The sequence below is a fragment of the Anser brachyrhynchus genome, assembly GCF_964034855.1.
Source record: "Anser brachyrhynchus genome assembly, chromosome: 2".
Classification (NCBI taxonomy): domain Eukaryota; kingdom Metazoa; phylum Chordata; class Aves; order Anseriformes; family Anatidae; genus Anser; species Anser brachyrhynchus.
This window is the reverse complement of record NC_137695.1, coordinates 64,004,922-64,032,314: the sequence shown is the minus strand read 5'-3', so window position 1 is coordinate 64,032,314 and position 27,393 is coordinate 64,004,922. Positions and strand designations below refer to the sequence as shown.

At 43.5% G+C, this 27,393-nt stretch overlaps 1 protein-coding gene and 1 long non-coding RNA gene across 3 annotated transcripts in view; one reads left to right on the top strand and one right to left on the bottom strand.

Moving 5' to 3' along the window:
* SEPTIN7 (septin 7) overlaps positions 1 to 27,393 on the bottom strand; it is a 594,594-nt gene that overhangs the window by 206,940 nt on the left and 360,261 nt on the right. The window lies entirely within an intron of this gene.
* LOC308191041 overlaps positions 1 to 27,393 on the top strand; it is a 39,016-nt gene that overhangs the window by 1,031 nt on the left and 10,592 nt on the right. The window contains exons 2-4 of the long non-coding RNA XR_013947668.1: positions 376 to 605; positions 21,112 to 21,355; positions 25,761 to 25,859. This is a non-coding gene — a long non-coding RNA (uncharacterized lncRNA). The remainder of the gene's footprint in view (positions 1 to 375; positions 606 to 21,111; positions 21,356 to 25,760; positions 25,860 to 27,393) is intronic.

Here is a 27,393-nt window from a genome sequence, read left to right as displayed (position 1 = left end):
TCTTGCTGACTTGTTCTGATCAGGAAGACTTTTTTCCCCACCATTCTGAAAGGTGATCTTTCTTCGTAAAGGATCGTGAGAGCAAAGGGTCAAATCCTTGCCTTGTTTTTGTTTTCCCCTTTGTATGTTGGATGCGTTTGCTGGCTTCTGTTCAGGAGTTGTGATTGGCATCAAAGCTGGCAGTGACAATTGTCTCTACTGATCTCTAGACTTCATTAAATTAGATAGTTAACATTCAGAAAAAGGCTTTGCTAGTTTCTGCCAAAGTGAATTTCCTTGATTTCCTCTCCAGCCTTTTTCCCCCCTGCCTGGCCCTGTTGCGGTTTTCTGAGCTGACACAAAACAGTAATGGCTTTTTTTTTTTTTTTTTTTGAGTTTCCTGCAGGTCACCTTCCAGCCCTGGGCTGGTGCAAAAGAGTGAGGAGAGGCAGCAGGCAGGTGGGACTGCGGAGAGAAATCCCATGCCAACAAGTGCAGTGGTGCTCCGAGAAGACCCATCACCATGCTGAGGGGTCAAGATGTGCTGTGCTCCATTTTCCAGCTTGACTCCTACACCTGGAGAAAGAGAGGTGGTTTACATCCTCCATTTTCCAGAGATTCGGCAGGTAGATACGTAGCAGCTAATACCTACCATTGGTAGGGAGTGAGAAGTGAATCAGCTTTGCTCTGTACAGATAGGAACTTGCTGCTTTTGTGATAAAACTCTTCTTAAAAATCCACGTTGATATATTTTTTTTCCTTAGCATCCCATTAAATTTCCACCAATGTCCAGACAGCCACAATGCAACATTGAGCTCCTGTCAGGCAGCAGGTTTCCTTTGATGCAGAGATGGGCAATATTCATTCTGTGAAATATTTGGGGCTGGTGATGATACAGAGGGTTTAATTCTTGTCACCTCAAAGCACATTTATGGACCTGAGCCACAGGGAAAGGAATTTAATGTTTTAAAATTTTGTGTGTGTTTGAGAAATCATTGAGAAGTAACTATAACTTCTGTTATGAAAGCAAAGGGGTTATGGTGCTTTTTCTGAAGCATGTGGAAAAGCCATCAAAATAAAACCACCCCTGACGTTGCACTTGAAACTTCCCCATGCACAAGAGAATATAAGCTAGACCTCTGTCCTGGGTCTCAGCTTAGCATTGCAAATCTGGGTAACAAGTAATAAAAACACTTCTTGAAATATGTGCATAGATTGTGGCTTGCAATACAGTAACTAAAAAGATACTATTTTTGCTGTATACCATTTTGAATGGGTTTGGATATTGACAAGTAAAAGGTAGAAATGCTTATAATGGGGAAATAAGAGATGTGGATCTTCCAAGCAGGTCTCCACATCCTCCAACACCTGCTTCAATTTGCAAGGCTGCAGTCATTTGTGCTTATAATGGAAAGGTTTTAAAGATTATTGATCAGTGTTTCATGCTAATTAGTGTCTTTTTAAAAAAAGGCGGCCTTTTACAGATCAGAAACCCTCCCACACAGCAAGGTGAGGTATTGTTTGAGATACTGCTCATCCCTTATCCCCTCTGCAGATGCTGCATGAGCTCTGCGTTGTTTCTGCTCCACCTGTTTACAAACTATAAGTGCACAGCAAAGGTGTATGCATACATTGACTGGGTAACATAAAAGCGACCTCCAAATTGTAGCTGGCCTGCCTGTGTTGCCAAAGCGTAGTTTGATCTTTACATACGATTTGGCGTCTTGGCTATGGTTGTGTTTTTTCTAGCATTGTGCTGGTAGCCTGGAACACATTAGACAAGGATTACATCTAGCACAGATGTGCCAGAGGGCCAAAATGTGTGTGAAACTGAGCTGGCAACTGAGCAACTGAATTAGGTTTTATGATTATTTTTAGCCTAATTTCCTATGGAAATAAAACATAAGTCATCCCACTTCCTTTGGGTGTACAGATGTGTCTGCCTTCCTGCTCCTCAGCTGCTTTCTGAACCCACCAGCCCAGTCTGACAGTGAAGTGGCATTATCTCCAGCTTAATTAATGAATGTAATTAACAGGCACGATCAGAGAAAGGAGGGGTTGTACTGGTGCCTTCCCTTCGAGGAGAGGCTGCGAGGGATGTGACTGCCCTGGGGCACAGAGCCCTGGACAACCCTGCTCCCTCACTCCTGCCAAGTCCTTTCGATAGTACTGCATTTGCACAGCAAGGACAATGTTGTTTAGTTTCTGAAGTGTGTTGACATCCATATGTCTGACATTTTTATCCTGGGGCAGGGTAAAGGCACAGTAGGCCCGACTAGACTTCAGGGAGGAATGGTTTGGGTTAGACTGGTGTTGAATGTGCTGACAGCTGCCATTCCAGCAAGGCTGTGGTAACCTTCTTCCTTCAAAAATGTCAGATGTTGCAATTAGGCAGGAAAGCAAGGATGAGCGATGCTGTGGAGCAGCACAGTGACATGTCCGCTCCACCTGCTGAATGACCGGTGCCGTGTTACCCAATGCAGGGTGCAGTTTTTAGTTATGAAGACTTATTCTGGTAGCTTTGATTTTGTTTGGTATGAAACATGTCTTGTGTCTCTTCAATATTACGCTGATCTTTTTTTTTTTTTTTTTTTCCTCTCAAAGAAATTGAAGGTGTCTCTTTACCTAAAAAGAAAAAAACAAAAATCTTCCCATGAGAGTATCTGAGGATCAATTTTTCAGCATGGGATTATACAGTTTGGCTGTATAGGCTTAAGGTTTTTAATTTGCTTACACATAGATAGACTTACTTGTGCTCTATACATCACCAGATCAATGTAAATCTATTTACTAGAAACTTGGGTCAATATTAAAAGAATTCCATTAACCAGCAATAAGGACCCTGGATTAATATGATTACTATAGGCTTCCAAGCGCACAGAAAGGATCAAGAAATTTTATTTCATCATAATCTTAAACAATACCATTGTGGAAATTCCTCCCCTGCTCCCTATCTCCTGGAATGCAAGAAGGGAAAAGGATAGAAGAGGCTATGAAGATAGATTTATTTATTTCACTAATATTGTTTCTTTAGGTTAGCACCTCTGATACACACTAATAGTGGATGCTTCCGCAGCTTCTGGTAGAAAAAAATGTGGGCAGAAAGGTTTTGTGCAATTACTCCAGGGAAGGAAGAGAGAAGAAATCAATGGATTCTGAAGGACTCAAAGCAAATGTGACATTCCCAGAAGATAAAGTAATTTTTTTTTCTTTTAAACTGTGGTAACTATGGAAAATGAGAAATGTTTATATTATTGTCTACAAGAAGTCCTGTATTGTGGTGCTACTGGATTAACTTTTGAAAGATAATTTTCGTATGACTGCAGGTCACAAATATGAAATCTGCAGTGCAGAATATAATCCTGAGACCCACAGTTTGGTAGTAGAAATGCAAGGAGATTTTGCCCTGGAGAATCTTCCACTGGTTTATTTGGCCTGATTGGTTTCTTCACTTGTAAAAGGCAAAGAGTCCATCAGCTGAATCTAATCTAATGTAATCTAATCCTTAGATTAGATATAAGGAAGAAATTCTTCACTCAGAGGGTGGTGAGGCACTGGCAAAGGCTGTCCAGAGGAGCTGTGGATGCCCCATCCCTGCAAGTGTTCAAGGCCAGGCTGGATGGGTCTTTGGGCAACCTGGTCTGGTGGGAGATGTCCCTGCCCACGGCAGGGGGGTTGGAATTAGGTGATCTTTAAGGTCTATGATTCTGAAGTGACCCTTTAATGAATAGATTAAGCCTTTAAATTTGCAAACAAATTGCAAACAGTGTGTATTAATGGACTAAAATGGAGACTTGGATGCCTAACGTGCTTAGGCCATCTTGGACGTTCTCAATGATGGAAACAGAAAATGAGAATTGGCGAAAATAGATTCTGTGAGGAAATAGATACAGCCCCCTCAGCTGCCTGCACTGCACTGGTCACAAAATGGTGGCCTGTCCATAGTTTGTGTTAGAAACTTAAGGTAGAGGCCACATAGAAAAAAAATAATACAAGCCAAAGAATCAGGTGTGGAAAGATGCTTTCAGACGCTTTTCACAAGCCTTTGCTGTTGTAGCCCCATTGCAATGAGCCAAAACCAGATTTTGAAACGGGGCTTGGGAGAAGATTGGAGATGGTGGGGCAAATTTGGTAAATGTAAATTTATGAGGCTGAATTGCAGAAGTAGTCCCCTGTTGTCTCAAAGGTGCTGAGCTAACTGGGTGAAGGGAATTTGGAAGGGCTTTGGAGCCTCAGAAATGGTATTTGAGACAGAGCACCTGTGAGTTGGGGGGAGAATTGGGAGGGGAAATGGTAACTTGCAGCTGGGCCCTCTTCTGACAGGCTAGAGAGGGCTTCAAATCCTTCCATGCCAAGGGGCAGAAGGCCAGTTTCCACTTTCTCCCCAGTTTTCCATGGATCTCTACTTCCTTCTGGATACTTATTCTTTTACAGTTAACCAAGTTTCTTTCTCAACTTTGAGTTTAAAGGAGGGTGTGTAGGAATCCTAAATGCTGCCACCCAGGACATCGCATTGATTCAAGAAGTGTATGAAACTTACAATTGCTTCCCTGGGCTTGTGTGCCAGAATGCCGGGGGTAATTTTAAATGCCAAGATTTTATGTGTTACCAGCAAAGCCAGCACTGTTCCCCATCAGGTGCAGATATATGGCTCAGCAGCGGTTGAATCTCTCACCAGCTTGGCTTATTTGTCTGAGGGAACTGCGTTGGGTTATACCAGCCAAAAACTCATTTTTCCTAATATAAGGTTGGGCTTCCAGTAGGGCAGTTTACTGGTAGTTTTGCAGTTTTTGCTTTTCCAGCAAGCCCTTTCTAGTATAGGCAAGGCTGAGAGAGATGGACTTCCCCAGGCTAATTTAAGCATTTTACTCTTCTTGCACTTTAATTTTCAGTCTATATTTTGCTACTTGGTCTGCATTTCTTTAAAGAGAAACCTACTACTTTAGCCTTTTCCCCAACCGCTGTTCACTCAGAGCATCTTGGATTTGACCATAGGAGATAAAATAACTTCCTTTGACTCAACCCTTTCTTTTTTGAAAGCGAGAATTTCTACCTTTCTCCTTCCACTGTGATACATGATCCCATTATTTTCATTACCCAGTACTCTGAAAAGGAAGGTCCACTGAACGAGAACATGCAGTAAACGTCATCTTCTTCTTTGTTTTTCAAACCCGTGGCTGAGATGTGCTGTTCCCGAGAAAGTTGAAAGAGCTAGATTTTATGTGGATTTAGGGAACAGGCTGTCTGAGAATAATGGTTCAAACAAAAAGTAATTTTTATTAGGGGTTTAAAGGCTTGTGTGTGTATGTATTCTGTGAGTAACATCTCATTCCTTTGACTACTAAATTATAATGTGGGGTAGTATGATGATAAGACTCTCTTCAGGTTTCATGGTGGGCTATCTGTCAGGCTGTGAGAAAAAAAAAAGCATATTCTGGAGGTTTTTCACACCCCCTTAGCCCCATTGGTGCTGGGAATTGGGGTCTCCTCATGTGAAGTGCTAATGCAAAATGCATTGGCACTTGTCGGCAAGGGAGTTGGGCCCACTGGTACGGGTCACTCAGTCTTTTTCAGCCTGTGGGACGCAGATCAAGCTTCTCATTACACAGAGAGAGATGGGCAATTATCTACATGCTTGCGTTCTTAATGCTTCACAATATCAGTATTGTTTTAAGCTATTTCTCTTTTGCTTCTCCCATCTTTCACTTGTCAGCATGATTATCTTTCCAGTCTCGCATCAGAAATTGATCTCTATAAATAATAACTAGAACTAATCTCTGCTGTACAATGGAGTTAAAATCTTAGTATTGAAAATTGATGTCTATCAATAACGTTAAGTACAAAGATTTTAACAGCATTTGCACAGCAGGAGCTGTTACCTTAACATGTTCAGGCCCTGGTGTAGTTTGCTTGCAGTGACAACTAAGACTTTCCTTGCCCTATAATACATTGTGAATAGCTACGAGGATGATCTAGCTGTTCCTTTTTCCCTTAGTGATATGTCTTAACTTGACTTTTAACTGGAAGGGTCTTACTTTTATAAATTTTAAAATCAAACCACTTTATTCAGGTTCCTCAACAAGGGTCTAGATAGGTAGCTCAGTGGGTAGCCTCACATACCTGTCCCTATTCTCCTCATCCTGCAGTCACCTATAAACCATAGCCTCCCAGAATTTGTGGGCCTTATCTATCTGAGGAGGAGGGAAAACTCAAATATGCAAGTGATGGTCTGCAATATGGGTCCTATCGCTTCTAGGAGATAGGACACACTCTCACTTCATAAGCAGGTCCACCACCATCCACAAGGATGATGTGTTATCTAGGAAGGGCATGGTTGAATTTAGGCTAGTATGACTGAAAACGCATATTGGAAACATCAAGGAATTATGTATAAAATCCTAAGTTTTTTGAAGGGTATGGCTAAAGCTAGATTTTTATATTTTATTTTATTTTATTTTTGTCTGTAGCTAGACACCTAAATAGAAGTAACCTGGATGAATAACATCATATACAAATTGGGAATATGCCACCTCAGCCAACCTGCTCTTGACTGCTTGTACTACTGTAGCATCCTCATAGCCCAGCCAAGACTGGTGTGATGGGACTGGGAAGGTGTAATCATAGGGCCTACAATCTAAATTCAATAAGGTTAGCGTTGGTTCAAAATGCCTAAGAGAGCAGCTGTCTGCTGAATAATGCTGTTTTAACACAGTCTAATTCTGCATTGTTCTTCAAGCAGCAACCTAAAAAAGACAGAGACTTAAAGACATTTTTAAAACTTTGCAGCCTGGTGGAGACTCTGCCATTTTGCTCTGTAAAATAAATTACAGTATTTGAAAACTTTTCTCTCAAAACTGTAGCACAGCCTGCTTTATCTAATGTAACCTCTAATGGAGCTCCCACTGGTTCCTTAAGGACAGTGTTTCTCACGTCAAACTATATGTCATTGCTTGGGAATGTGTCCTGATAAACAGTGCAAATGTTACTATGTTTAATTTCATTCCTTTATTTGTAATTTTGTCCCTTTGGACCACCTACACCCTTTCCATAGAGCACCAAAAGGCTGTGGGAGATGAAGACTGTTTCACAAATGCATTATTCCAGATGTACTCTCTGCCTGGTGCATGGTGAGAGCACTCGAGTACAGCTCTTTGGATGTTTACCTCCCAGTTTAGATTTTCAAGGGGCTCTGGAAGAGTAATTGCCACTTTGACATCACCTATCTGGGAATGCTGATTACTTAAACACTGTCATTGTTGACTTCACTCTTTTTAGCAGTTTTCTATCTCAAAAAGCTTTACTTTTTCTTTGTATATGTCTCAGAGAGAGGGTGTGCTTCTTTAAAAATACGTATTTTCTCATCTATTAAAACCTCATGATCTCTTGTGGCAAGAGACATGTCTAGTAAGAAAATGAGAATATACTGTTTTCTAAAAAACAGGGTGACAATGTGTGGGAGTGACTCCTTATGGTGGTAGGCGTTCTGGACTGATTTAAAAGCATTTTCTCGCCTTAGGTAAAACTCTTTTTTTTTATCGTCCTAAAACAGAGTTTATATGTACTTTTTTTTTTTTTTTTAATGAAAAGAAATATTGTTCAGATCCCAAAGAAATGTATTGCCAAAATGGTGAAGTGTAGTAAAGTATAGCAAATGAAAAGCTGTGGTTTGAGAAGAAGATAGAGGACGGTCAGTGCCTGCCCCAGGTTTGTGTGGGGACACCTCTGCAGTAGCTTGGCAGAAAAAGAATATTCCTGTTGCTATCAAAGCTGGTAATTCTTGCAATATTTGCTTTGGCTGTGATTTTTTTTTCTTTTTTTTTTTTTTCTTTTTTCCTGTCTGAAAATAGATTACTTCTTGACTCAAGTACTTTGTTAACACTTGAATAATAAACAGTGTGTCTTTTATGTGTCAGGGTACCTGTGGGGCTTAGCCACACCGAGAAGAAAATGGCTAAGTTGTGCTCAGGCTGAATGTAAACACTGGGAAGGAAAATGTTCTTCGCTAAGTGCTTTGTGCTTCTGGCTAAGCAAAGTGCATGCCACTAACCATTTGCCACTGTTTGTAGTACTGCCTGCAGAGATGTTGAAGGCCAATAGGTTTTCATGCACAGCTATGTTAAGCCTATAGACGTTGCATAACTGAAAGCCATACTCACATTCATGAATGCAACAGGTGGAAGCCTATTAACAAATAACAGTGTGTGTAGTTACAAACACCCTGAGAAATTCAGTCATTTCTGATCACTTTTCACTACATGAGCCCTTCATTCAGGCATGAATGACATTGTTTCCTTGCCTTCTGCTTATCTGGTGGGGAAACGCTGGTCAATCTGGGTGCCCCAAATAGCTCCACTGCCGATGCCTCAGTTCAGACCCTTCCTTCCAGTCCTTTTCCCCTGACCACCAGCAGATGTAGTGGGGCTCTTGGTCTTCTGTGGGGCTACTACTGTCCGCCAGGAAGGTCAGGCACCCCTCCACTACTCTTCTCCGTCCTTTACCAGCAGGCTTCAGTAGTGAGCCGCCTGCTAGTGGCAGGTAGAGACACACCGCAATGGGGAGTGCACCTTCCACCTCTAAAGGTACCTTTGCAGATCACATCCTTCTTGTCTGCTGTCAGTTTGTTTGTCATTCTATTAAATACATTTTAGCATATATTCTTTGTAGCAGAGTTCTGTACGCTACGATTGGTCTTTGGTGATCATCTCTTACTTTACAAATCAGCCAAGACTAATAGCCAAATGCCAGAAATGAAAGAAAAAAAATATTATCATTATTATTATTTGAGTGTAGACAGGGAAATAACAGTTTCTTTTTGTCACTGTGTGGTGACATCTGGTTTTACATTTGTTGGCTGTGCAGATGATGACATGATGTTGGTGCTTTGAAAGGCTTTTGATTTGAAATTTCAGGCAAACTTTTTGGTGTCTCCTTTTTGGAGTGTGCTACTAAAAATATCTTCTTGAGATCTGATGTCTCACTAAGTGCTGGGCACTCTCCCTTTCAACATTAGGCCTCGAGGGAGATGGTCATTCCTGTGTTCCTGGGTGGTAATCATCAGAGTATGATCATCATAATGTCCTTTTTGGGTGCATGCCACTCATTACTTTTATTTTGCTGTTAATCTTTTCATGTTACTCACCGAATTAATCACAGTATTCAGTTTTCCCCCCACGTCCCAGTATTTTCCTAGATTTTCTGCACTAAGTTTCGCACAAGCTGGAGAGACGCTATAAGGGCAAAGCTTGCTCATGAGTCTCCTGTTGTAAATCCAGGCTAATTTAATTGAAGCTAGTGTTGTTCCAGACATGCCACAAGCAGAACTGAGGCTCTGTTTTACTGATTTTTAGAGTCTGGAGTAAAAGAGCAATAGACTTTCTTTGTATGTGCAAATAAATTAATACTGATAAAGCTTGTTAAAAGAGAAGACAAACATTTATGGTTGTTGCTTGAACTTCTCTTCATGATATTGGATACTGCAAGTTTATACTGGATGGGTAAACCACGACAAAGCCACAGCAGCACTTGTGGATTTATGAAGTGAAACAAGTGAAAGCTTCTCATATAGTAAAACCACAGCACTGACAGTATTTAAGCAAACAGCTGCTTAATTTTTTGTCCACAGGCGGAGCAGGGTACAACTGATACCCAGCTGGAATAAGCTGGCAGATCTCCGTTTGCTTGAGAGGAACCAGTGCCACCGCACTTGAGCTGGGGGTTCAGGTTTGGTCCCACTGAACGGAGCATGAGGGCAGATGTGCGTCCCTGGCTGTGGTGCAAACCAGGATGCTGCTCGTGAGCACCCTCCTTCGGGAGCTTGCGTCTGGAGCCATTTCTTCATCTCTGACCCAGAACACATCCATCCTCTGTAAGAGCTCTGTGCCCTGGGGAGGCTGCTGCTGATTTGTTTTATGGGATTCCAGCTCTCAGTAGACCCATGCTGTCCTGTTTTTACCACTCCGTCACCAGTGCCAGCAGTTCTGTCACAGATAGGGCACCTGATAACAACGAGTGAAGCCTTTCTCTCTGCCCTGCCAGCTTTTGCCATGAGGCAGTGGCTACTGCTGGTTACCATGTGCCTGCATTTGTCTCCAGCTCCTGTGCTGAGGTGGATGGAGAAAGACTGAGTTCTTCCATAAAATAACCTTTCTTTTCAGTCTAATGTTAATCAGAGGGAGGTTTTTTTTTTCCTTCTTTTTTTCCTTCTGCCTTTTCCCAATGCCAGCAATCTCTGTGCATAACCTCAGGCCTTCCTCTCTCTCCAAATTTTTGTCACTCAGCCAACTTTCCACTCCTACTTTTCTCTTCTTTTCTAAAATTTCTCATAGCTTGACTTCGCCTTGCAAGGCCTCCCTATTCAGCCTCTGTAAATGGACACAGGCACCACATCTGGATGGAAGTCACTGTACCACAACTGGATCAAATTTTGGTGCTGGGACCACCTTTGGTGACCAGCTCTGACCTCCTGTCAGTGCAACCAGGGGCCTGCAGCAGAGCTTGACAGGGACTAGATGAACCTGGGATGAGTTAATGCCAGGAGCACAGTGTGAATGATTTTGTTACCAGCTACAAGAAGTTTCAGAGGCATACCTCTGCTTTAGGGCTTCATCTGGTCAACCCCGGGGCAACCCATCCTGCACGGGCTTTTGCCGGTTGTCCTCACTCAATGGTACTGTCTCCTATGAACACTTGCTGTGCTCTGGCTAGCTCTCCATGACAAGCACAGTCATTGCAGTGGCTTCAGCACCACCCTAAATAGCTTTCTAGGCAGGAAGTTCAGGGTGCAGAGTTAAATCAGGTTGGAGGGAGACTAAGCTGGGCACAGACTGTAAAATACTCTGTATCTGCAGGTAAGCTGGAGGATGCTTTTCTACACCACTGCCAGTTCCACCACCGACCCTACTTCCCCTGGAGATAGTTAATATGAAATATGTGACAGATTTAAAAATGAGCTCTCCTGGGGGGAAAGGGGAAGCCTCTATATTTTCATACCTACCTTTCCAACATTACAGTTTTCTGAGACAGCCTGAAAAGGACCAGCTAGCAGGTATGCTCTTGCGCCTCCTGTCCATCAGCACACCTAGCAGGAGGGCAGGAGCTGCCAGGTAGGCACAGAAGAGCCATCTCTCTTCCTCCTTCTTCTGCCCTCCTCCTCCCCTCCCTTCCTCCCTCCCTGCATTTCTCTTGATCTGCTGGTGGCTCCTAAAAGGATTAATTAGAAAGATGTGGGCAGGGGTTGGAACGTCAAAAAACAATCGTCACTTTCATATCTGACCCCTATCACCAGCTGCAGAATTAACAAATTGAATGTCGTCAGCAAACAGGAGTTGCAGATGATATGAAGTTCATTACTAGCAGCACAGGGCTTGTGTTCAAAGCCCAGTTTAAACAACTCTTGCTGATTAAATTCCTTGCAGGGGCTCCTGCCAGACACGTTTAGAAAATACGGACATCTAACAACTCTCCCTCGCTTTTTTTCCTTGTCTTCTTCCTTCCTCCCTCCCCCCCACTTTTTTTCTTATTCTTTTTTTTTCCTTTTCTTTTCTTTTTTTTATTTTATTTTATTTTTTGTTTGTTTCTTAATGTGTGCCAATTATTTGTCTCCTATCTGCAGGTACTGGCAAGTATCAGTGCTCTGGCCCCGCTGTCTACAGCCTTATCCATTTGGCGCCTGCTACAGCCCTCTCACATTACCAGCAGTGGGGTCTGTTTTCAGCTGTGAAAAGCTGTGAGCATAGCTTCTTTCTCCCCTCCTCCCACCACAGCCTCTCTCCCCCCTTGTCCTTTTTTCCCTCTCACCCTTCTGCTCCCACAGCTCCCTCCAAGGGCCAGGAAGCAAGAAAAAAAAAAAAAAAAAGCATGATAACCAAACACAATGACCTTCTACATGATGGCACTGGGGATTCCCAACCTGCTCCCCACTCTGCTGGTTGTGGCCACTTTTGCTGCATAGCCCACGTGTACTGGCCCTGTTCCTGGTGAGGACCTCCAGCTTGTTGTGACTCTTAGTGTACCCTATGCACAGGAGCATCCAGAAGTCCACCAAGGCAGGTTGCTGGGAGGGCTGGATGAGGAAGTAGGAGCTGTAAGCAAGTACACAGGAGAGCTGTGGGGATAAAATTCAGTTGCTAGTCCAACCTCTCTCTAGTTAAGCCACCTTGAGTTCAGAGTCTGAGCTTCACATCCAAAACACTCTTCTTCCTTTTCCTAAAGAATTATTTTTTTCCTGCTGTATTTGGTCATTCCATTTTCCTCCCTCTCATGTCTTCAGGATCTTTCTTCACCATTTCCCTGGGATGTGAGGATGGAGTGACTGGCTGTTCCTGCTCACCCCCACAGTAACTCATGGACAGGACAGGTTGGGTGGGAACCCAGCTAGAAGAAGCAAAATCTCAGAGGGAGGCTGTTTCTGCAACTTTTGTGAAACCAGGCAGCTCTGGAAAGGGGAGAGGCATCGCTAGGGGTCTTCCTGGGAGAAGGAGCCCAGCCCTTGCTGGAGAGCAGAGCTATGAGGGTCCAGGTGAGGCTTTCCTGGGGTACACACCAAAGGAAGTACCTGGGTATCTGACTATGAGCCATGTATTTACAGGTTGTGTTTGCTCTGCTGATACTCTCCTTTAAGCTGAATATCACAGATTAAAATGTTGAACCAAACCAGGAGAGCTTTCAAAGGTGCCCAGGAGACAGTGTGGAAAATAACTGCTTTGCAGGTCATGTTGTACTAGACCCCTGCTGGTCAACTACCTTCTCTTTGGCAATCTTGCTCAGTAGGAAAATTTCAGGAATTATACAAGAAAAGTAGTCTCCGGCTCTCCCTTTGGAAGCAAAATGATGATATCAGGGGCAGGAATGTGGCATAATCTTCAAAGAATTTTGTAACTTTTTGTTGGGCCATTGCTGTATTATTTGGTTTCTCATATGGGAAGTATTTTATTTTCCAGACATCCTTTGCACCAGCCAGAGCAGTTTAGTCCCTGAAATGTTTGCTGAAGTCTTTCTACACAGGAAAAACTTTCACAGAGATTTGCACGCACTGTTAGATGACATTTTGGATCATGGGGTTTTTCATGCAAGAAATAGCCCAGCGGCAAAGTTTTCCTTTTTTTTTCTCTTTTTTTTTTTTCCTTTTTTGGTCCTTTACAGACCATCTCTCTCTGTCACGGAACCATTGACAGTCACAAGACGTAGAACCCCCCAACATCTCCCTTCCTCTGTATGACCATCTCTAATGAGAGAGTTACAGACAACGGCTGATCCATAGCAGCAAGTGTAATTTTTATACTCCTCATACCTAGGCCTCTTGTTTCCTATGCTTGCTCTGCTATTTTTTTGTTTTAAAAAAGAAAAACTACTTTCCAAAATGAACTAGTGAGACAGGCCTCTTTTCATTTTATTGAATTCACTGAATTATAATAAGAACCTGGCCAACATTTTCTACTTCCAAAGTTCCTACTGATATTTTTATTATTCTAACTATAAAAACAGGGGTTTTGCAAATATCTGTCATTGACTAAATCTCATTGTTTCTTTAAGCATTATGTACCTGCAACAAGTTCATCCAAAGCCTGTGTTTCAAGTTCAGTGATGTACACAGGTTGCAATCTTCCCTTACATGTGATTGCACTGATTACTACTGATCAGCAATTGGATGAGCAAATGCAAAAAGTGTTTCTAGCAGCGAGAAATTATTTTTGGAAGAGTTCACCACAGCATGAGTTTGCTGTACTGCTGAGCAACCAGCATGGGATGTCTACAGTGCAGGAGGCAAAATCCACTAATAACATGGCATGCATGGACGTATGTATGAGCAATATGAGCCTATGGGAAGACTTGCTTTTAAATCTAGCTAAGCCTAGAACAGCATGTATTTTCCAGATACTGGAAATTCCCAGCTGGTTGGATTATACTGACTCAGTATTTTGTGCCCACATTCATTCAATTCCAGCAAAATGGGAGGGTGAGATTGGTGCAGAGTGCCTGGGAAAAGAGAGGGCCCCTGTGATGTCCAGTTGGTAGAAGAAGGGCTGTAGTAAATTTCAGCAAGGATTACAGCTGAAGAAGCTGTCCCCTGCCCAGTCCAGTTGGATCTAGAAGATCTGCTGTCTCTTCTGTGCAGAATGGCTATTTTTCATCCTCTCATCCATCCCATCACCATTTTGCAGAAACATTTTTCACAAGGCTGACATGCCCACCCCAGGCTGTGCCCTGGGGCACTGCACGAGACTGTTTATCTGCACATATCTTACTCATGGCTCTTGGGAGAGCTCGGTTCAGTTGCTGTTGAAAAGGGGCTCAGACATTGCAAGCTGTCACCAACCTCAGGGACCAGCCTATATCTTTGGTTTGCTCTTGCTCTTCTAAAGCGTCTTGTGAGCTCTTGCTGGCACCCAGCACATCTAGGTGTTAATTGGTCTCAGACCAATCAGCTGTTGGTCTTTTTTTTTTTTTTTTTTTTTCTGGGATTTTCCAGCCTGTAGTGATGTAGCTGGAACATCTGGACCAAGATATTTACATCTCACTAGTAGCCTGTGTTAAAGGACCTTGCATTAAAAATAAGTTAATGAGAATCCTCCTCCTCCCTATGCCTCTAATCTGCTATAGGTCGTAAAGAAAAGTACTTGCAAGGAAATGTATTAGGCAGTCTTTATGAGCTGTGGCACAGAGCACAGTAAAACCCATGGTTCGGCCCCTGGGCCTCCAGCAGGACATCTCTTTATTGGAGGGGACACCACAGAAGTACCATGTTCTGAGGCTACACAAAATATAGTAATAAGATTAGCTCACAGCAAAAGTGTAATTAATGTCATATAATATAAAGATTTACCATTTTCTCTAAGGATTTATCCCCCAGGCAGCTCTCTTGCGTCATGCGGTAATCTAAATTAAAACGTCCCTGACAATTCCCCATCTTTTTACCCATTTTCTACCTGTATGCTTGCTCCCAAAGATGTTTATCATGGGGTGCCACTTCAGCGGAGGGGGATTAGGAGAACGTTGTGCAACAATAGTGGTGCTGCCTTCTTTGCCTGTTGAGTGAAAAATCAAACAATGCGCAGCTTGTCTGGGGTTTCTGTTTCTCTCCCTCTAAATCTTCTGCTGTGCATTTTCACACAAGACTGCTGTGTCTCCCACGTTCCTTATCACTGTGAGATTGTTGCAGCTTGCTCTTGGAGATTGCTGAGGCAACAAGTACCCATGCTTCCTTCGTTTACTCCACTAACAGGACTTCTACGTGAAGGAGGAATGGCAGGATGGTTTTCCTGACCAAAGGGTCACAAGTGTCCTCTAAAGGGTCCTCACCATGGCTATGCCTAATTCTTGTTCGGACCATGGCACCGGGTGGTGTTTGCCTCCAATAACTGAAGTGGCGAAAAGCTGAGAGTGCTGAGCAACCACCTGGCATTTCCCCCTCTCTCCTTCCCTCTCTCTCACTTTGAGCGTGAGGTTATTTGTGCTGGATTATTTGTGCTCCGTTGATGAGAACTCTCTCCAAAGCTCCCTGCAGGCAGGGGGAGACTTTTAAATGGTTTTCTACTGGGACCATTTCTGTAGTGACCTGAGATTCAATCTACTTAGCTGAAGTAGAGTAGGGGCTGCTCTTCACAGAGGTTACAGGAGCCACCCTTTGTGCTGAAGGCTGGGCTGTCAGGGAGTCCAGCAAAACTCAGTTAACTGAGTCCTGCTGTCTACAGACAAGTCCCCAGTGGAAATGTCCCAAATGGACAGCTAGAGACATCCGATGCCTGTGTGTTGAAATCCAAAGTCCTGCAGATCCTAGCTGGAGCCACGTCGGCCTTTTGTTTTGAAGCCTTAACCCAGGCAAAAGCTACCCACACCAGCACACAGAGGAGCTGGGATGTGCTTTCCTCCACTCTCACCACCACTACCCTTGAAATCTGGTTTTGCGGTGCGTAGCTCCTCTTTATAGCTGCTTCCTCCCATTTCCTTGCTTTCCCTGCCATTTGCCAAGCAGAAAAAGTTCTTCCAGACCAAAGTCATTCCTCATCCTTTGATTCCCCGTGCTGGCCAAGATGCATTGCTACAGAGGACACGCTTCGCTGCAGTGTAACCAGAGATGGAGGAAAGGCTGGTTTGCACCGTCAGCCTTGCAGGAGGCGTTCAAGCTCAGCTAATGACTGATTAAAACATGACAAGGCTTTTTTTTAGCCTCTTTTTCCCACTTCTGCCCTCTCCAGGAAACCAGGGTGCCCTGGGCAGTCACTTGCAGGTGTTTTAGCTCTGCCCCTTTGATTGCAGCCACACGAAGGGCAGTTGTGTGGGTGACTGAACAGAGGGTGCAGTCCTCCTGTTATCATGTAACAGGAAACCCAGAAGTGGCAGATCAACTGAGCACATGGCAGGGCCTAGAAATACAGCCTGGCAATGCTGTCGTGCTGTTGCAGGCTATCAAATTAATACGCAGTTTCATTTTTCCATCTCGCTATATATTGCCTTGCACTGACCTGGCGAGAGGCAGCTGCAAATGGCCATTTGCATCAAAAGCTCCCCAGTCACTCCTGATTAGAGCAACCACATCTTTTCCCAGCTAATGAATTGCTCCCATCTGTGAAATTACAGCTACTCACTTTTGTTTTGCTTAAATGAGACCTGCAGCGCTCACGCAGCAGGCTGTCTGCTGCCTCCAGGTACTCCGCTCAGGAGGCTCGATCGCTGTGGTTGTCGTTCTGTCACAGGGCTGTTTGTCTGGCCTTTGACAAGGAGAAAATGCAGAGCAGCCCTGGTTTTTCCTGAACTGTCCAGGCACTGCAGAGACCTCCTGGAGACCTGGGGCTGCACCGAGGCCGCCAAGATGCTCTGTGCATAATGCTGCTCCAGGAGCCCGACCTATTGATTGCCGGGAGTCTCAATAAATTTAGATGGCGGGTCTGTATCTGCGCTCTGTGCATGGGGTAGGATGATGATGAGCTGCAAAGATCAATAGAGGGGAGTCTTTTAATCGACCATGTAAAACGTGTTCTTCATCACTGATGGTGTGTTAATTGGGATTTAATTCCTGAGGGGGCATTCACCTGTCCCTTCCAGCTGTTTTCTCTCTGATCTTGTTCAGAAATCCAGGGTAGCTTGAAATATGAGTTAGAAAGATGAAGAAATATGAATCAGGGCTCTACTGTTCTTGTAGTATTATTTCCAGCGTATCCTGCCAGTCCCCAGCTTGCTGAAACCCCCGTCTTTCAGTAGTGTTCACATCAGGAGTAAATCTGTCCCACCGTGCTCCTGCGCTCCTCAGCCCAGGGCTCAGGAGCAGGGGGAGCCTTGGTGCCTGGCTCAATCCCCCACAGGCTGCCGGGTGCCCAGAGAGGTGGTGACACTGGACACTGGGCTGCTCTGGCACTGCCATGGCCCATGTATCCCACAGAGAAGTTTACAGCCATCCCGACCAGTGATCCGCTGTCTCTTGTTGATGCATCCTGCCTTTGCTTCCTTAGCTTTCACCTGCTGCTCTGTGTTTGGGCGAGGAAGCAGTGACAAGCTCTTATCCCACCTGCCTGGCTCAGCCCGGGAGAGGTTTTGGGGGTAAGCTTCCTGGATCAGAAGCACAGACTCAAGGAAAAGCGTTTTTGCTTTAGGCCATAAAGGCTGCAGAGCCACCATTGAAAAATGGATATCTGAAGAAAGGGAGCTAGCTTTTTATATAGTATATAAGATGCAAGGATTGTTTGTATTTGTTATTTTTTAATTATTATTATTATTATTTTATTTTTTGTAAAGTACCATGGGAACAGGCCTCCTTGTCCTAGGAGGGACCCAATTTCTCTGGGGGTGCCTCCCCTGGACTCCACCTTCTTCCCCTGTGCTGCAGCAAGAGCCGAGGCCAGGCACGGGCCACCTTTGGAGGCTTGTCTTGGCAATCAAACAGCTCTTCCAGAGAAAATCTTACTGAGGCTGGATGATAGGAATGAAACTACATGTGAGAAGAGAAGGATATTTTGATGCACAAAAAAGACTGACATTCACTTTACCCTAAATCCCACCATGTTGTAATAGTGGACAACTAAATTTTACTATGTTGACCCCTCCAGTAAAGACCATCCCTGCGTCTGTCTGTTCCTCATGAACAAATTTGGGATTGTTGTCTGCCCTTGCAGTCCCCCACCCTCATAAGGAAAAACCTTAAAATCTTTGGTTTCCTTTGGGACTTTTCAGTTCAAGCCTTAGCAAAACAAATTTTGTCACTAGCTGGAAAATGGAAGCAGCAGCATCCCGGCTAAAAGCTCAGACATTTTTTCTTATTGTAAATTCTTTAATCTCTTTTAACAGATGACCTCTCTAGGGCTATTGTGTTACCTTCCTGCTAGTTTTCTGGCAGGTCTTCTATTTAACTAAACCAATAAATATGTATATTTGCAGCATGTATTTCAGTTATCCAGTATAACTGTACAGGGTATTCATTACTCAATAACCAGCTTGTATTTAATATTGAAAGGTTATTGCAAACTATATGACTGTATGCATGAATACAATTTATGAATACAACATCCATGAAATTTTCTTGCTGTAATTTAGCTGGCTAATTGATAAATACTCAAGCATATTCCCAACTCCTTCATGCTGTGAAGTATTTTGAGGGCAGTATTTTGGGGGGCAGACGAGTGAAGCAAAGCAGTAAAAGGAATCTCTGCCAGCCCAAACACAGTTACATCTTCTGTGAGCTCAAGGAGGATTTTGTAGCACCAGGTGGTGACCTCATAGAACATGGAAATAACTGTGGGACTAGCAGAGATCGTAGCTGTAAGGCAAACAGAGGCGACTGCACCAGTGGCTCCGTAAGTAGTGCCACATCCATGCAAGGGACCAGAAGCTCAGAGGAAGATGTCTGCTGGAGACACAGAAGTGTCTTCACATTTCTGGAGCTTGAAAGCTACATGTGGAGGGGCAGCAGAAAGATGAAGGAAAGGGAGAAGAAGAAACCGGGGGGCATTGGACAATTGTGAGGGATGAAGGGAGCAGGTTGTCCTCGTGTTTCTGGAGAAGGTGTTTCTCTTTGTCACCCTCATGTGTAAGATGCTTGTCATCTTGATGTTGCTTTTGTGTTCTCTGATTTGAAGGGGAGCAGTTGATGTGGTCCTTGGACTGGCTTGTTCACTGCACAACTATTGCATGTCGTTCATCAGAGAGAAGTTTCTTTTGCCTACTCCTTTCTCTAAGTGCGGGGAAGGAGCTGGGGGCGGGGAGGAGCAGTTGAGTCCTCTAATGGTTTCTTTCATGATGGGATTAAGCAGGACCTGCTCCTTTAAAAAGTGTCCCCTTCCCCATCATCCTCCCTCCTTCCAATTACAGCACTAATTTCAGTAATGGAGCATTAATGGAGTAATGGACTGCTGAAGCTGGCCTGAAGGAACTGTAGTGCTCAGCACAAATTGAGTAAATAAACCATATATTAGATTTCTAAACAATACTTTTAGTCTAGTCCCCAGGGAAAGAGAGTTGTCAAGACTTACTTAAGTCAACCCAGCAAAAATGTATGCAAAAGATCCATCCATTCGTACCCTGGAAAATGGCACCAGTGGCCCGAAGTATCAGTGAATCTCTCACATAAATCTCTGTGGTCCTGACAGAGAGAGCTTTGTGTTGTTTCCTTCTTCCAGTTCCCCTCCTTTGATTTATTTACCAATAAGCAGCGTTGTGCCTATTTCTTTTTGTGTCTTGCTCGAAAGCTGTCTGTGTGGAGGGGAGCTGTATGTTGATGGAGAATGACTTGCAATTGCAAGGAACGAGTTATCACGGAGCTGAACGAAGTGATGGATGGCAGTAGTGCTCTAAACAGTTTTCAGTCTGGGAAAGTCCTGATTATTTTTTCTTCCAAAAGCAGCAGCCCTCTGTCAACATTTTTATTACTGTAAATTAAAAATAGGCTTTGCAACTACCTCAGCCAAATAAATAGAAATGAGTAATGAAGTACTGACTATCCAGAGCTACCCCGCTGGCATCAGGGTGACTAATTGTAATTCAGTTACCCTTGAACGCATGGGCTGCGGTCGAGGTTTTCCTAGGCAGTGTGCAGGCAACGTGAGAGCCAAATGCAGAAGACGGGGACAATGAAATGAGGCAAAGGCACCCAGCAGAAAAATGACTTTTTCACATCACTCTCCAGGTCAGGGGGAGAACCAGGGCAAAATCCAGGGCTCAGCCCACCGCCATGTCTACGAGCAAACCTTTTGTGTTCTTAAGAGGCAATCGTGAAAAGCCATAATTTCTAGAGGGCAGCAACTTGCGGGTGTTCAACATCCCACAAGATGATTATTTACTTTTTATGAGCTTCAGTGTGATCTGAGAGAAATCTTTTGAGCCTTTCTGGCAGAAATAAATATATATATATTTTTTTCCTCTTAGCACACACATTCAAGAAAGAGTGAAGAGTGCTCTAGCTCTTCTTGCTCATAAATTTCATTGAACTGTGCCATTACTAAGAATAAGTTAAACAACAGCAGTTTAGCTTGAATTGAAAGAACGAAGATCGTTTTAGTCCTGTGATCAGGCTAGAGATGAGGTCTGGACCACAGTATTTTATCAGAGGGAGTTTTACGCAGACATCATTAATCTGCTTCAGAGGTCCGACACCTAAAGTTTGGGTACACAAAATCACTCCCTCACTTGACCTCCAGATATAACACGTGAACGAATCAAATACCACTGACGTATACCAGACCTAGATGATGTAGTGTCTCTCAGGGTGTAATGCAGTCCTGGTTGTGATTCCTATTTTTATTAGGGGTATTTTTGAAATATTTATATAGAGAGAGTGAGAAAGAATTTATACTGTGCTGGTTTTAATAATCTGGAGAATTTAGCTATTAGCTTCTGGAATCTGGTTTTACAACTGACTGGGACAGGTAAATTGGGCATGCTGTGCCTCTGGGTATGTAGGGGAACTACAGTTTTTTATTTGTGTGGGAAGATTAATACATTACTCCAGGAGTAATTTGTCAGGCATAAAAACAGGTAGGTCTCCAAGAATGATGAGTTTATTACTGAATGCTTGAACCCAAGAATATGGATCAGAAATCTGGGAAGAAGTCTGTGCACCATTTGAAACTGCATATCAAAATCTCATTTTAAGAAATGATTTTTTATAATATTTCCATTGAACTCATAAGCTTACTTTTTTCCCCACAGCTTTAATGCTCTTGAACCCAGTCTTCAGGCTGCCGAGCTCTTCCTCTGATATCATTCTCTTCCTGGAGGACCATCTCTGATTTATCCATCTTGACCGGATCCTACACCCGCAAATTTCAGGTCCTTCCATCACCTGGCCTTTATTTCTCTCCTTCCTCGCCATGCCTTCCTGGAGAGTGCTGGTGGTGCATGGCTCTCCATCCCTCCTTGATGCATTTGCTCCCACTTCCACCACTGCATCCAGGTACTCCTCTGCACTTTTTCACATCCCACCACTTTTCTCTTTAGCCTATCACTCTCATCTGGCTGCTTATCCATTCTTCATCCCATGAAATTAAATGAAAATCTCACCCTGATGAGCCCCTGCCCTGTGTACCACTTGATCCTGCCTTGTTTTTCTTCTTTTTGACTCTGACCTCACTAAATGTACTGTTTACAAACAGTTTCCTTCTCCCAAGATTTCAATCCGCTTCTTCAAAGGCTGCAGACCTTAAAGCTGCACCATACTTGCATTAGTATAGCACATATCTTTTCTGCTATGGCACATGCAACATACATCTTTTCACAAAAGGAACAAGGACCATCTTAATGGGAATTTATAGCAAACACCACGTGTTCGGTCTCGGACCACTGCCATGGAAACTTCATCCTGAAGCTTTGCAAAGCAGATGAAAATAAAATTTTGTAATGAAAAACGTCAGGGAACCTAAATAGCAGCCGGCTGCTTGGTGGTTAGTCCCTTGGCAATGGGAAAGCACAGAGCTGCCAGCTCTTCAGCCTCATGCACAGAAATCAGAGTATGTGTGACTAACGACCTGATTAAATGAACATGAGTTAGGTTTTAGAGTGAACAGGATTCCAGAAAAACTATCCAACTTACACCTTTAAATACGGAACTATTAAATATTACCTCTGTTTTCTATACCTTTGTGATGCACTTACACACACTGATGAAAGGGTGAAATGATGGACCAGGAGCCTGGAGGTCCTTGCATTCCCATCCTGCTGTGTTAGGGAAGGAAAGGCAGTGGGGTTGGGAAGAAGAGCCAGCTGTAGAGGATGCTCTTCTGACATGGCCGCTTGTTTGGTGAGCCTGATCTAGAGCCATCTGACATAATTATGATCTGAGAAAACACAGCCCTCTGTCCCTTCCCCATGAAACTCTTTGCATTCAAATGTTGACTTGGAATATGTCTTCTTGTCTTTTTTTTTAATTTTTATTTTTTTTTCTCCTCCTTTGTGATATGAGCCATTTTGCAATTTTCAAGATAAATAGAGATATATCTTAAGATTTTGCATGTGTGTGTGTGTGAAATCCTAGCCATTTTGTGCAACTCCCTGGGTGCTGGGGGAGTCTCTCCTTTCCACCACCCCGTTGCTCAGTACTCTTACAGCTTTGTTCATTCCTTTTTGCCTATCTACATTCTGTTTTGGATAATCTTTGTCTCCTATCCAAATCCATGCTGTCATTCCGTGCTTAAATCCTACTGTCCTCCAAGACAACTGTATATCAGTCGCATTGTGTATTGGTATCGTCTTCCTTCTGCTGAGAGTTTCTCTCCAGTGGAGAACTGTGAAAAGAAAATTAATTTTATGTACGATGAGTGCTTTTTAATTGCTCTCTAGGACATCTGGGACAGGAGACCAAGAGATAGATACCCAATATGCCTGATATGGTGCAAATGAACCATTTATGATGCATGAAGGGCATAATCCTATACATACCCTTTGGGAGCTCTTTTGCCCATGCTCTTGTGGAATCTGTTATTCCTGTGGGAAAGCTTGGATGGAAAAAGAAATTGTTGATAGATGTGTGCATGTAATCATCTTCACCCTTTTTGTACCCCCAAAACCTGAAAATTTGTTCAGAAATAGATATTCCTCTAGAAGAAATCCGCAGGAATCACAAAGAAGCCACCACAAAATTTTTCAAGAAAATTTTAATGGGATCAAATTAAACCTAGATTTACTGGTGTGACTGGGAGAGTCCCTGGGGTTGTGTCTGCCTCTAAGATTTATTCTGGGATTAGTTTTTTGTTGTTGTTGTTATTCTAACAGCATTTTGGGGAGGCAGGATATTTGCTTCTTGAAGACTACATGGCCCAAGTGAAATCCATGGTGGTGTCCCCTGTCAGGAGAAGGCCTCCCAAAGAGATGCTCGGTGTCACTGCTGGCTGCCAACCTGAGAAACACCCTGGTCCTCGCCAGCTCTGCCGGCCACCCCTCCCCTTTCCTCTGGTCCCTGCCAAACAGGCTGTTAAGACCAGGAAAAAAAACATAGTGTAGATGACAAGCCAAAGAATTCACTGAATATGTCAGGCTTGATAGCGGCTGCCACTGTCGGGTGGCATTCCTCTGCCACGGGGCAGATGCACCGAGTACGTCCCTCCTGGGGGGAGATAAAACCCTGGAGCCCTCCACCGAGTGGGAGTGTGGGCATCCTTTTCCCCCATATGGTGTGAAATTGGCTCTTCTGCCTATGACTATATGCAGGTGATGTAATATTTTATTTATTTTATTTTTATTATTTTATTTTATTTTATTTTATTTTATTTTATTTTATTTTATTTTATTTTATTTTATTTTATTTTATTTTATTTTATTTTATTTTATTTTATTTTATTTTATTTTATATTTTATTTTATTTTATTTTACATTAAAGACTCTTCTATCAGCTTGCACTTGGGCTTGGTTGTCCTGCAGGTAGCAGAGACCTTCAGGGATGTAGCCCCTCACCTGGCTCCACTGCTGAGGTATGGCACAGAAAACGGGCTTGTGGCAAAGGAAAAGGAGGGCGTTAAGGCACACAGTCCCACAAAGAGTGCCATGCAGCTCTCCCCATCCCAGATGGCTGCATGGCACGGGGCCAGGGTAGGTGCAAGCTCCGTCAGGGAAAGGCGATGCTGAGGAATGTGCCGCTACGTATTTCCTCAGGTTTCCCCTCCTTGGCAGAGCTGCACTAGGGCCACAGACTTGGCAGGCGTGATGGAAAGCTGTCTTCCCCTGCAGCTCTCTGGGGACCTTCCCTGGCACTTTGCCTGGCTCTGGGCACTGGGCACCGTGGTGGGGAGAGGAGCTCACGCAAAGAAATATTGGATGGATGTGTGCAGTCCCACGGAGGGCAACACAAATGTCCTCAAGCTTCCCTCACCACGCTGAAACTGAAGGCAAGAAGCAGCTCTGCAGATAATGCAACCTCCTCTTATCACCGCTAATTAGGCTGGGCACAGCACTACACCCAGGGAAATATCATTGCTTCCAGGGCTGGAGTGAGGGCCCCTGTGCTCTGTAGAGTCTCCAGATAGGTATGACACCTCTGTGTCATGCTGTGAAGACTCTCAGACTTCACACAAAATGAGCAGGTGTGAGCCCTAAAGTAAAGGCACAGCAAGGGCTTGCCATTGTGCTTGCAAATGGTGTTTCTGGAATCATGGTTTTGGAGTTTCACTGAGATTTTAAGCATCATTTCTAGTTTGTGTAAAAATAACCCTAAAAAATATGTACAGGATGAGTTTCCAAAATATTGCAAACCAGAAGAAATCTGAAATTCTTTCTCAGCTGCTGTTATGCTTCCTTATGCAAGACATGGTGTAAAACCAACTCTCTAAGGAATCGTGATATATGGAGTCCCGTGGTGCATGTTGTATGGCTGTGTGCATGTCTACCTCCGCCTCAAAATTAACTTTCAAAATCATTGGGCAACATCAACCAAACAATTCTAAGGTGTTTAATCCTTACAGATTTCATGGCAGTAAATATCTCAGACAGAGAGTGCATGAATAGCTCCCACTGAAGGAGATGGTGAACTCGACCATTCGTGGACACCAAAGAATCCAAAAATGCACTCCCCACCCCACCCCCACTCCCCCTGACTTTAGGAATAGTTCCAGTCTAAAATTTCAGTTTAGTAAAGTTCAGTTCAGTTTAGGTTTAGACACACATACACAAAATCAAATTGCAAGACTATAGGAAACACATTCTCATTGACCTCAGTACTTGCAGAGCTATAATTTCATAGGAGTATGGCTCCCAGAAACCCTTGCACAGTTTGATCCTTTGGTATCACCTATAAATTTGCATCTCCTTTTTGGATTCAGTAATGCATGGGGCTGTGGCCATGCTCTGAAGAAATTGTTGTGCAAGAGAATCCCTCTTCCGTTACTTTCTGCTTTCTTGTTCTCCTGGGTGAAATGTAAGCAACCATTTAAGTGCATTCTTCAGTCACAGCAATTGTTCATCTGAAATCCCTTCCAAACAAGATGCTTTCATTCAATGCTGTTATTGAGTTGCTGTCATGACATATAAAGAAGTTTCTGTCCTTCTTTTCAGGGAATGGGGAGAAATTAACAGTTGGTTGATGTTCATTGTCAGTATTATATTCCAGGCTTTGGGATAGAAGGAGCCAACAGCCCCTAAGGTCTCAGAGGTAATATTATGGAGGGACAACATAAGCACTCACTTTTTCTCACCTTTCTCTCCATGCTTCTTCAGTTACCCAGCCAGCATGTGTAGTCTACGTCAGAGTCTGGGAGAAATAGTTCACGTCTCCTCTCATCAATATTGCATCTGCATTTGGGCTTGCTTTTGAAAGTCCTTTGGGGTTCAAGCCTCTGTTTTCTCTGTACATCTGTTATGCTTTTATTTTCCAGGGTGCTGTTGAACTGCTAACACTTCCCTGCAATGCCACAGAAGCAGTGAGCCCTCACATCTCACAGGATGGAGCATGTCCCCACCACACTGCTGGCCAGGCATGTTGGGTACTTATAAATTTAATTTGCCAAGATTTCTCTTTCTCAATTCAGAATCCATCCCAGAATTTATTTTTGAAGGGATTGTGCTCTTTTATGACATTGCTTTTTGTGAATATCTCTGAATTGTGCTGGTGGACTTAAGGAGTTTTTTTGATGTATCACCCTTCCGCACTGCATAAGCATAGAGTTCTGTGATTTTTTTCTTTATGGAGGTCCATGTATCGTTCACAAGTTGAATATAATTCAGATGTATGGGTTATTGCGTCCTGGAAATAATAGGCCAAGATTTATCTGGAAAAGATGGGTGCTTGGAAAGCAGAAATTGAAAGGCTAGTAGAGAGAGGAAAGGAGGTAACTGAGGCAGAGGGAGCCCTTGAACAAAGGAGGAGACACCAAACCACGATGCTTATTTGTCTTTGATGCTGGCTGAGTTATACAAGCTCTACAGGAAGCTCTGCACTGCTGGAGATCTGCTTTCAGTTGAGACACTGAACCCAGGTCCTGTTTTTTCTGGCTCTGGTGGCTGTCCAGGAGGAAGTGAGAGATCCTATGACACTTGTTGGAAGACAGGGACATGATCCCAGTGCTGTGGATAAAGTTTCCTGTCTGGCAATTAAATACATTCAGCTCTGTGGATGGTATTAACAGGTGCCAACATCAGGCTCTACAGACTGTTTGTTAAAGCTGCATAGTCCTCAGCTGGTGTAAGACTTAGGTGGTGGAGCTGCAGAATTTTTTCCCTGTTCCTTTATTGGGGAATTATTTCTTTCCTCTTCATTTCTAATGTAAATTTGGATGAGAGTGGAAAATGGATTATATCATCCAAAATTGCTTTTTAATGGTAATGATCGGAATGGAATTCGGTACAAAAAACATTACATGAAAGCAGTTGAACATGGGGTGTCTGGCGACATACATTTCTAGGAAGATAATGTAGACCACCTAAAGCTAAGAAAATCCCTGGTGCACCAACAAGTAAGTCCTCTAAACTGGCAGCAGTGAATACCTCAAGAACCAAGATACTCACTGTTGGCCTTGAAAGGCAGCAGGAAAGAGAGGGGGGGGGGGTCTGTGCCTAGGCAAGAGGATTTGTTGATTATCATTTAAGGCATTTTGAAGTCTAAGGTGAAGGTCAGTCCATTGTCGTGTTTCTCGTTTTTTTGCAATTGGCTACAAATATTTGGTATAGAGTACAATATATGAACAGCATCTCTTAAAATTAATACTCGGGTGGGTGAAAAGGATGAGCAAGAGAAACAAGCAAAAACTTATTTAAGAGACTGGTTGCTGAATGGTAGCAATATGACTAGACTCAAAGCATTACTTCTCTTAGCGTGATTTATTGCTAATGCCCCTTCCTATGGCTGCCCTTCAGCCTCCAACGTCAGTCAGCTCTGAATTCATTACTTTGTAATGCAAAGTGAAAGTGCAGCAGGTTTGGTTTATTCCTTGCTCCTTTCTGAGACTGTTGTGTTAACTTGCCTCTTCAGTGCTGGCTCGCTCTCTCGCCCTCCCTGCGAAGCACCTTCTT